The sequence below is a fragment of the Cetorhinus maximus genome, chromosome 4 (assembly GCF_964194155.1).
Source record: "Cetorhinus maximus chromosome 4, sCetMax3.hap1.1, whole genome shotgun sequence".
NCBI lineage: Eukaryota > Metazoa > Chordata > Chondrichthyes > Lamniformes > Cetorhinidae > Cetorhinus > Cetorhinus maximus.
In genome coordinates, this window is record NC_135882.1 from 70274569 (window position 1) to 70286484 (window position 11916).

An 11916-nucleotide genomic window follows, 5' to 3' on the forward strand; every position below is an offset into this window, starting at 1 on the left:
GGACATTTTACCCATTGGCCGCAATGGTGGCTTTTGATGCTGTATTGTCCCAATTCTGCCTCAATAATAATGCATTCCTAGGAAACATGCCATTTCAATAGCAGGTGGGCTCTCATTTGCCCACAATGCCATCACCTTGTCACTGCATCACGCTGGGCGTCATATTTAAAGAGCAGCTGGATGCACACCTCTCAGTGCTTCCAGCCCATGAGAAGATATGGCCCCAAAAGGCAAGAAGATAGAAGCCTCCTGGTTTAATGTTGCATACCTCAAGCACCTTTTGGAGGCCCGCCGTGAAGACCTCTACCCCTGCTCAGGCCTCAGGAGGGCCAACAACATCACCAATCCAGCTTGGGAGGTGGTGGCAGCCATGGTCAGTGTCAACAACCTGAAAAAGAGGACAGCCACCCAGTGCCGAAAAACGATGAGTGAACTTGTTTGTTCCACCAGGGCAAGTCACACTTCTCATCACTCTCAACTCACACACTCACAAACCCATCGCACATCCTCAGGGCCCTCACTCACTGCCAGTTCAAGGGACATCACCATTCACTCTCTCACACACACCTTCATTGTCCTCATCCCGTTCATGTGGCCACTCACCATCCACACTGCCAGGCATGTTTATCATCTGGCCTGGCGGGCATCCTGCTTACACTCATTCCATCTCTATTCATGCAGGACAATCTGGCACACAAGAGGGAGAGGGAGAGGGCATCCGCCCTCACGCCTTCTCCTCCCTCCCAGAAACATGATAGGGTCCCCCTTGTCCTCACATATCACCCCACCAGCCTCCACATTCAAAGGATCATCCTCCGCCATTTCCGCCAACTCCAGCATGATGCCACCACCAAACACATCTTCCCTTCCCCCCCCCTGGCGGCATTGCATAGGGATCGTTCCCTCCAGGACACCCTGGTCCACTCCTCCATCACCACCTACTCCTCAACCCCCACCTATGGCACCTCCCCATGCCCATGCAGAAGATGCAACACCTGCCCCTTCACTTCCTCTCTCCTCACCGTCCAAGGGCCCAAACACTCCTTTCAAGTGAAGCAGCATTTCACTTGCATTTCCCCTAACTTAGTCTACTGCATTCGTTGCTCCCAATGCGGTCTCCTCTACATTGGAGAGACCAAACGTAAACTGGGCAACCGCTTTGCAGAACACCTGTGGTCTGTCCGCAAGAAAGACCCAAACCTCCCTGTCGCTTGCCATTTTAACACTCCACCCTGCTCTCTTGCCCACATGTCTGTCCTTGGCTTGCTGCATTGTTCCAGTGAAGCCCAACGCAAACTGGAGGAACAGCACCTCATCTTCCGACTAGGCACTTTACAGCCTTCCGGACTGAATATTGAATTCAACAACTTTAGATCTTGAACTCCCTCCTCCATCCCCACCCACTTTCCGTTTCTTCCCCCTCCCTTTTGTTTTTTCCAATAATTTATATAGATTTTTCTTTTCCCACCTATTTCCATTATTTTAAAATCTATACCTGTAATGCCCGGTTAGTCTTTCCACCCCACCCCCACTAGAGCTGTACCTTGAGTGTCCTGCCATCCATTCTTAATTAGCACATTCTCTTAGATAATATCACCACCTTTAACACCTCTTTGTTCCTTTGTCTGTGACATCTTTTGATTATCTGCTCCTATCACTGCTTGCTTGTCCCTACAACCACACTCCCCCCAACTTCTCTCCCCCCCTGCCCCACCTTAAACCAGCTTATATTTCACCCCTCTCCTAATATTACTCAGTTCTGTTGAGGTTCATGAGGACTCGAAACATCAACTCTTTTCTTCTCCGCCGATGCTGCCAGACCAGCTGAGTTTTTCCAGGTAATTCTGTTTTTGTTTTGGATTTCGAGCATCCACAGTAGTTTTTTGTTTTTATAAGAGGGAGAGGTTGCAGACCAGTGGAGGAATACCTGAAATCAAAGCTCTTACAGACTTTGAAAACAGAGCCATCCATAGGGCTGGCAAGGATCTGGACTGGTCCTGTGCTGATGGTGAGGTCGGCGCTGCTCTACCAGGTGAGTATCCAGCAGTGCAACATCCATCAGACAACCATATTGTGAGTGATGCGTCCTGTTTCACAGGCCACTGCTATACACTAATTATCTCCCCGTGCTTTCACAGGTACATCAGCCAAACAGATGACAAAGTCCACGACTCAGGGCCTCCAATCAAGCCCCGAAAAAACCTCTGAAGAGGAATCTGAAGGCACCCTCCCTGAAGTCCCATCACAGCGCTCACCCACACCCTCCACCAGCGCAAAGACACACACCAAGGCGGGACCTAGCTTTAGAGTAGCCTTGGGATCACAATCTGGTGAGCGCAACACACTGTCTGATCCACAGCAGGTGGCAGCAGGGACTTCTCAGATGTCCAGCACTCGGAGGGCTGCTGGAGGCCAGAAATCTGCTGAGCCTAAGTCAGATGAGGAGCCTCTGGACTCGGTCATACCTCAGTTACCGGAGCTGCAAAGGCAAGCTCAGGAACATCAGGAAGGGGTGTCCGCTGCACTCCTCAGACTGCATGGTACAATGGAGGAGAACATCCACCTTCAGGCTGAGGTGATAGCATCAGCATGCCAACGCACTGAGATTAACACTGATAGGATGGCAGGCGACATGGAGACCTTGGTCCAGGACACCTCTCCTGCACTGCTGTGTGAGCTAACTCCATCACTAATGTCATAGTTGGCCTCCAACAGTGTATATACGAGACGGGTGCTGGGCAGCTCGATCTCACTCCAGTTACCCCTTCTCCTCAAGGAGCCAGCCAGGGATCCTCTGGCACCCATAGGGAGGAGAATCAGCAGGTGCACACCCTGTAGCCATCCATCCAGGTGACCCTGGGAGCGTCCAGCCCATCTTCCTCACTGCATGTCATCATCATCCTCCTGGAATTGAGCGACTATTGTCCTCATCCCGTTCATGGGACCACTCACCATCCACACTGCCAGGCATATTTATCATCTGGCCTGGCAGGCATCCTGCTTACACTCATTCCATCTCTATTCATGCAGGACAATTTGACACAAGATTGTGTGCCTCCACTGCAACTCCATTACATAAGCCTTATTACAGAGGGTATGTGCGCTGCCGTAAGCCAGACTGGAGTCAAACGTTCACAGATACAATTTAAGACCCAAGGTGTCTCCTCACTGCATGCTTTCACCCTCCTCCACAAATCTAGCAGCTATGAGGGCCTCCCGAGCACACCTGCCTTGTCTGACCAGTGTGATGGTTGTCGTCGCCTTCAAGGACTTCCTCACCCTCATCCCCATTGGTATTCTCCTCATTGGAGGAGACCTCCAGCTCCTCCATCTCCTCCTCAGCCAGCTCCCTTCCCAATTTCAGCACCAGGTTGTAAAGTACGCAGCAGGCAACCACAATGTGTGACACCCTCTGTTAACTATATTGCAGGGCTCCACCAGACCGGTCCAGACACCGGAACCTCATTTTCAGCATCCCGATGGTCTGCTCCACCAAGTTGCGGTTGTAGCATGAGCCTCTGTCGCTCTGCTGCAGTCTGAGGCCGCCACATGGGTGTCATCACCCACATCCTCTGCGGGTAGCCCTTGTCCCTAAGGAGTCATCCCTGCAGCCTCTGTGGACCCTGGAAGGCATCAAGGATCTGTGACCGGCTGAGAATGTAGGAGTTGTGGACATTCCCTGGGAACCGAGTGCAGACCTGCAGGATGCATTTGTGGTGGTCGCACACCAGCTGCACATTCAGCGGGTGGAAGCCCTTGCGGTTAACATAGTTGATCGCTTGTTGTGATGGAGATCTGAGCGCTATATGAGGGCAGTCGATGGTGCCCTGCACCTGCGCAATACCTGAGATCTGGGCAAATCCCAGTGCTCTTGCATCCTGGCTTTCCTGGTCCCGGGTGAAATGCACAAAATTGTGTGCCTTCAACAAGATGGCATCCGTGACCTCATGGATGCATTTGTGGGTGGAGGCTTGTGATATCCCACTGAGGTCACCTGTGGAGCCCTGAAAGGGGCCACTGGCATAGAAATGGAGTGCCATGGTAACTTTCATGGCCACGGGCAAGTGGTGGTCAGCACTCTCTGGAATGCATTCAGGGGCCTTCAGACTTAACCAAAAGAGGTCCTTGGAACATGCTAACCCATGCGTTTCTCTCTTTCATCCTTCAGGAGGAGTACATCAGGAGCATGGAGCCTGGTGAACTAGCTGTATGCTTCATGGCTTACAGAGAGCGTGGACAACGGAGAAGAGAGTGACGGAGGTGCCTGGCTTTGCTGATGGAGGGGCAGCACCCTCAGAAAGAAGGGATGCCCTTTATATCCACGTGGCACCAAATCCTGCAGCAGCTGGTAGATGTGACATGTGCAGTCTTCAGTGACACTAGTTTTCAGTCATCTGCAGGAATGAAAGGCGGCGTCTATAGACCCTGGGTCTAGCTAGGCGCCGACTAGTGATGGCTCACTGTGGCTCTTCAGTGGTATGTGCAGGAGCCCCAGCTGCCCCTTCTTCCTGAGTGTGCTGCTCGTCCCTCCATGCTCCAGGCTCCATGCTCCTGATGTACTCCTCCTGCAGGGTGAAAGAGGGAGAAGCGTGGGTTAGCTGTCTGACGGTGAGAAATGTGGCCCGCCACGGATAGGCAGAGCCGACAACTTCATGACGTTGTGAAATTGATTTTTGGCCTTCTCACCACATTGTCCACTTATGCCACCAAACAGGCCCAACGCCAGCGGGCATGGAAAATTCTGCCCAGCATGTCTGATATTAGCTGAAGAGGGAGCAATAGGTGAGAAGTGGGAGTGTTTGTGTGGAGTTCCCACTTCCATGTCCCCTTTTGCCATCATCGCTCCTGGACCAGCCTACTTTTTTGCTGCAGGCCAGCTTAGTGGAGATTAGTGATGCATTGTAAGGCCACATCCTGTTTAAGGTGACTAACGTCTCCTGTATGGCTGTGGTCATGGCCTATGTGGACCCATTAAAGATCTGTGATTGATGCTACCTGGAGGCCACTCACTCTCCACAACATTCTCACAATTCCCTGGGTCACCAATCCATTAACAATTGAGTTGGACTCCTTCATCCTCTCCACTATTATGGAGAATATGCAAGGCACATCTGTCAGTACCATGTTACATTGTCAATGGATGTCAATCATTCTCCTTCTCAATGACAGCCCCCTGGGTTCAACGTCTATGTCTAGCTGAGTGGATCTTGGTGATGATTGCACCCCCAACAAAGATTCTCCTCAACTGCCCCTGCCTCCAGTGTCTGCTCTTGCTCACTTGTGAGATGTGACTAACCAGCTGAAAGGGATATGATTTAATTGTGGCAAAGCCACAACCTTAACATTGACTAGAATTAGTTTTCTGATAGTTAAGTCACTGATAAAATCAAGTCAGCACATGTATGTCAGAGGTATTTGTAATTCTGTCACCAGCTATCTGCAAGCTCCCTGGGTGGAAATTTCTGTGCCCACTGGTGTTGGGCATGCTTGGCGGCGTGAGTGGACAATATGGCAAGAAAGCCAGAATTCGGTTTCAAGACATAATGAAAAAAGTTTGCAATCGTCCGCTCAGCCCATCGATGACAGGTCGCGTTCCCCATCTGACATCAGGAACCTCGTTGTAATACACCTGCATATCATTATAAGACCAGCGCGCCAGACTTATCCCCCCCTTTCCCCGCTGGATCTTCCACCCATGTTGGCGTAATTGTTTTTTAAATTTATTCATGGGATGTGGGCTTTGCTGGCTAGGCCAGCATTTATTGCCCATCCCTAATTGCCCTTGAGAAGGTGGTGGTGAGCTGCCTTCTTGAACCGCTGCAGTCCATGTGGTGTAGGTACAACCACAATGCTGTTAGGAAGGGAGTTCCAGGATTTTGACCCAGGGACAGTAAAGGAACGGTGTTACATTTTAAAGTCAGGATGGTAAGTGGCTTCCAGGTAGTGGTGTTCCCATCTATCTGCTGACCTTGTCCTTCTAGATGGTAGTGGTCGTGGGTTTGGAAGGTGCTGTCTAAGGAGCCTTGGTGAATTTCCTGCAGTGCATCTTGTAGATGGTACACACTGCTGCCACTGTGCGTCGGTGGTGGAGGGAGTGCATGTTTATGGATGTGGTGCCAATCAAGTGGCTGCTTTGTCCTGGACGGTGTCAAGCTTCTTGAGTGTTGTGGGAGCTGCACTCATTCGGGCAAATGGGGAGAATTCTATCACACTCCTGAATTGTGCCTTGTAGATGGTGGACAGGCTTTGGGGAGTCAGGAGGTGAGTTACTCATCACAGGATTCCTAGCCTCTGACCTGCTCTTATAGCCACAGTAATTATATGGCTAGTCCGTTCAGTTTCTAGTCAATGGTAACCCCCAGGATGTTTATAGTGGGGGATTCAGTGATAATAATGCCATTGAGCATCAAGGGGCGATGGTTGGATTTTCTCTTGTTGGAGATGGTCATTGCCTGATACTTGTGTGGCATGAATGTTACTTGCCACTTGTCAGCCCAAACCTGGATATTGTGCAGGTCTTGCTGCATTTGGACATGGACTGCTTCAGTATCTGAGGAGTCGCGAATGGTGGTGAACATTGTGCAATCATCAGCGAACATTTCCACTTCTGACCTTATGATGGAAGGAAGGTCATTGATGAAGCAGCTGAAGAACATTGGGCTGAGGGTACTGCCCTGAGAAACTCCTGCAGTGATGTCCTGGAGCTGAGATGACTGATCTCCAACAACCACAACCATCTTCCTTTGTGCTAGTTATGACTCCAACCAGCAGAGAGTTTTCCCCCTTATTCCCATTGACTCCAGTTTTGCTAGGGCTCCTTGGTGCCACACTCAGTCAAAAGCTGCCTTGATATCAAGGGCAGTCACTCTCACCTCACCTCGGGAGTTCAGCTCTTTTGTCCATGTTTGATCCAAGGATGTAATAAGGTCAGGAGCTGAGTGGCCTTGGCGGAGCCCAAAATGGGCATCAGTGAGCAGGTAATTGCTAAGCAAGTGCTGTTTGATAGCACCTTTGATGACCCCTTCCATTACTTTACTGACGATCAAGAGTAGACTGATGGGGCGCTAATTGGCCGGCCTGGATTTGTCCTGCTTTTTGTGTACTGGACATACCTGGGCAATTTTCCACCTAGCCGGCTAGATGCCAGTGTTGTAGCTGTACTGGAACAGCTTGGCTAGGGGCGCGGCCGGTGCGGAACATATCTTAACAACTGTGACATGCAGATGTTGGGACTTACCGTCAGGGCCTTGCTCACATCGCGGACATCCAAGGAGCAGAAAATGCTGGATTCCGACAGCAATGGCACACTGGAGGAACGTCCATGGCATACTGGGTGGATCCTCATGGACATGGCTCTGCTGCAAAGCAGATCACGGAAGGTGTAAAGTCACCATTGAGGGTCTGCTCACAACAGATGATGGTCGAGGGGAAGGAGAGGAAGGTCCAGCTGTGTTTGGGAGGGAGAATGTACCAACAGGTAGGATCCTAGACAATGGTCTAGGATCGACTGGGAGGGGAAGATGTGCCAGGATGGGGTGAGGTTGGAAGGGGGGGATGAAGGTGTCAGGATGTGGTGAGGTTGGGAGTGTGGGAATGAATGGGGTGAGGTTGGGAGGTGGGGAATGAAGGTGTTGGGGGGGAGGTTGAGGAGGTGGGGGCACAGGGGGAGGAGGGGGTAACAGGGGAGAAGACGCCAACTGGGGAGATAGGTGTACGAAGGATGGAAGGTGTAAGGGAAAGGAGCTCGGAGAGGGGGAAGGAGTGTGGAGAGGGGAGGGAGTCTGGGGGGGAGGAAGGAGTGCAGCGAAGGGAGGGAGTCCGGAGGGGGGAGGAAAGAGTATGGAGAGGGTATGGAGTGAGGCTGGTGGAAAAGGTAAGGCTGGAGGAAGAGGTAAGGGTGTCTGAAGGAGTCAGGAAGGAGGAAGGAGTAATGCTGGAGGAAGGAGTAAGGCTGAGGAAATATTCAGAAGAGGAGAAGGACTAAGGGTGGTGGAAGGAGTAAGGTTGTCTGAAGAAATCAGGAAGGGGGAAGGACTAAGCGGGTGTGGAGTCTGGGAGGGGGAGGACCAAGGGGAAAGGAGTCTGGGGAAAGGATAGAACTAAATGGAGGGGAATTCCGGTGGGGGGAAGGGGCCCAGAGGGAGGGAGTCCAGGTGAACATATAAGGGAGAGCTCTAATGAGTCCATGACTGCCTCCTGGGGAACGAAGTGAGCGTTGATGTGAACGAGGGAATGGTGAGAATGACCGAGGGCAGAGTGAGGCGGTAGGGTGGGAGGTTAAGGGTTCGGCGGTCGCGATAGAAGGGACGGCGAGGGTGGTTGGTGGGGTCTCGGAGGCAGTCAGGGACCCTGGGTGGGAAAGAGGTTGCGGAGGTAAATGTGAATGGGGGTGTGATTTTCAGGAAGGAAGGGAACGTGCACATTCATCTGGACATCCCCAAAGGAAAAGGGTTGTGGCTGGTAGGTCACGGAGGGGAGGCGGAAGGAGATGCCGGGGTGTCAGCTGTGATGGGGGAAAGGAAATGGGTGACTGGAGCAGGGGAAGACAGGGGGGTGCATGAAAAGCTGAATCCCAACCGTGCTGTCCAAATCGAAAGTGAAAAGAGAGTCATGGTGGGCAAGATCAGGTGCTGCATGGGAGTATGATCAGTGGGTGGGCAGAGATGCAGGTCAGCTCAGATGGACAACTGAAAGTGAACCCCAGCAGGCAGCATTGAAAATGCTCAGGACAGTGAGATTATTGTGATATGAGAATAATTCGTGTGTGTGGGAGAGTGCTTGCACCAGGCTCCAAAAGGCCCTGCCACACATACACTTCTCCCTCCAGAATCACTTGTTGGCCAGCTGCTCCCTCTGCAGTGGCAGAGGATGAGGTTGAGGGGCTCACAGGCAAAAAGGACTCGGAGGGAGAGGACAGTCTCTGAGATTATTGAGTGGGTGACCCAGGGGTGTTCAGCTGCTGCTCCTCCTCCCTTCGGGTGCCCAAGGGCCCAGCCAGATTCCTTGAGAGGAAGGGGCACCTGGAGAGATGTCAAGGTGTCCCATTTCCCTCTTGTGTTGCCATTGCAGGAGTTCGCCAATGGCTTCTGCGACAGAGTGCAGGTCTGCTCACGTCTCTGTATTCTGCTGGACCAGGATCTCCATGGCATTCGCCATCCTTCCTATTGGGACCTCCATACAACACATGTGGGCACCACTTCATCAGAAAGCAGGCAGACACACTCCTCTGACTCGCATGTCACGCTGTTGGGGGCTTCCAACAGCTCTGTGTAGTGTTCTCATGCCATCTGATGACTCTCCAGGATGAGTTAGAAGGCCAAATCCAGAGGCTCATCATCTGACTCAGACCTCACAGATGCCTCTTTCCCAGCAGTCCTCCGAGCACCAGGAAGCTCGGCTAAACCTGCCTCCTCCCGCTGCAGACGTTTCCGTGCGATGACCGCCAGATTGTGAACCCGAGCCTGCTCTAGATCTAGGTCCCACCGAGGTGTGTGTCTCTGCGCTGGTGGAGGGTGTGGGTAAACACTGTGATGGGTCTTCCAGGCTGCTTATTTCCAGCTCTTCAATGGAGGAGGTGGCCTCTTGGCTGCAGGTGAGGACCTGGATGGAGCTGAGGGACTGGATGGCTGAGGGTGTCAGTCACTTGGCAGAGCTCCCTGTGAACCAAAGTAGAGATAGTTAGTGCATGGCAACAGAGTCAAAAGCAGGAGAGAGAGCACTCACAGTTGTGTTAAGGGAGGGATGATGTGGTGCAGGATCCTCATGAGGGTGTTTGCCGCCGAACACACTGTTGCCACAGACAGGATCCATGTCCTCACCAGTCAGCGTGATGGCACACTCCTCAAAGTGAGTGAGGGATCTAATGTGGGCCACTCCATACCCGGTCTGGAACCTCTCCCTGCTGATGTGAGCAGGCTTCTCCTGCATGGAAACAGATGGAGAGAGTGTGAGCAGGGTACATGGCACTGTGTGGAATGTTTGTGTGGTGAGCGGAGCCATGGACAGGATGAGGATGTGAGCTCCAGAGGATATGAGACTGATGGAGATGTGAGGGTGTGTGTGAGAGTTAGTGATGTTGTCCCTTGAGGTGTGGGATCCCTGTGGGTGTGTGATGAGTTTGTGAGTGTGCGAGTTGAGAGTGATGAGAAGAGTGAGTTACCCTGGCAGAACTAATGCGGCCATTCATCCTGTAGTGGCACTGGGCGGCTGTCTTCTTTTGCGGGGCATTGGCGCTGACCACTGCTGCTATCACCTCCCATGCTGGATTGGTGATGCAGCTGCCCCTCCTGCAGCCGGAGCAGGGGCAGGGAACATCATGGTGGGACTCCACGGCATCCAAAAGGTGCTTGAGGGACACGTCACTAAACCTGGAGTGTGGGGAGGGGCTGCAGTCTTCTTGCCTTTCAGGGCCATCTTGTCTTTTGTGCAGCAGTCTTGGGCTGGAAGCACTGAGATGTGCGCGTGCGGCTGCACTTTAAGTATGGCGCCTGGCGTGATGAAGTGGCGAGGTGATGGCGTGGTGGGTGAATGAGTGCCCGCCCACCATGGAAATGACATGTTTCCCGGGAATGCATAATTAATGCGGCAGGTTTAGGATGATACAGCATGAAAAGCCGCCATTGTGGCCGGCGGGTAAAACGTCATCTATCTCGCCCGCTACCGCACTTAGTGCCAATGCCACCTCCTGTCTCCCCATCGTTGACTGAGATGCCACTTATCTCCAGGGTGTCCTCCTCTATAAGCTGTACTATTTGTGGCTGCCCATCTCCAATCCTGTACCTTTGCCTTGTATTTTGCACTCTCTTCTGCTATAGGGATCTGAAAACAGACCGGTGAGTCAGTGAATGAAGGTCAGGTATTCAGGATATGGTGCATTCAGTGAGAGTGACTAAGATATACATGCATCACATTGCATAAGGTTTTTCGGTGACTGGTCAAATTGCATGGATAAATGTGGAGGTGAAGTGGTTAGAAAGTGAAGGTTGGTTGCTGCTGAAAGTTGAATAAATGCGAGGGATGATAAGATTGAGCACACTTGACTTGACAGAATGAAAGGAATAGACTTAAACCACAGTATCTAGTTGAATCAGCAAAATGTGCTCACTTTTCCCAATGCACTTTAATGCACTTCCTACATTGCATTCAAAACTGGAAAACAGCCCTCCCCTTAGTTACCTCCAAACATGCCTTTTAGATGGGAGCTGAAAATTCCTTCCTTTCATTGTTGGGGAAACATATGTATCTCGCGAAGCTCCAACAATGCTCAAGAAAGTCGACACCCATCAAGGACAAAGCAGCTTGCTTGATTAGCATCCCATCCACCGCCTTCCACATCCACTCCCTCTACCTCTGACTGGCAGAGTGTGTACCATCGATGAGGTGCACTGCAGCAATTCACCAAGGCTCCTTCAAGAGCACATTTCAAACCCACAAGCTCTTTCATCTAGAAGGGCAAGGGCAGATACATGGGAACACCACCACCTGCAAGTTCCCCTCCAAGTCACTTACCATCCTGATTTGGAAATATACCGCCGTTCCTTCACTGTCGCTGGGTCAAAATCCTCAAACTCCCTTCCTAACAGCACTGTGGGTGTACCTACAGCACATGGACTATAGCGGTTCAAGAAGGCAGCTCATCACCTTCTCAAGGGCAATTAGATATGGGCAATAAAAATGCTGGTCTAGCCAATGACCCCCCACGTCCCGTGGAAGAATTAAAAAAACCCCGGCACGGCATCATCGTGAGGCATCATTGAATCTGAGTGCTGCCCTTGTTCAGTGTGCAGCATTCTTCATGAGCTGCCTCATATATGTATCACACTTTAAAATTGTGTAACAATCAAAATATTCCATTTTTAAAGCCTTCATACATGACCTCATGAGTCGTGAAGTCTCTCTCAGAAGTGGGATGGACTT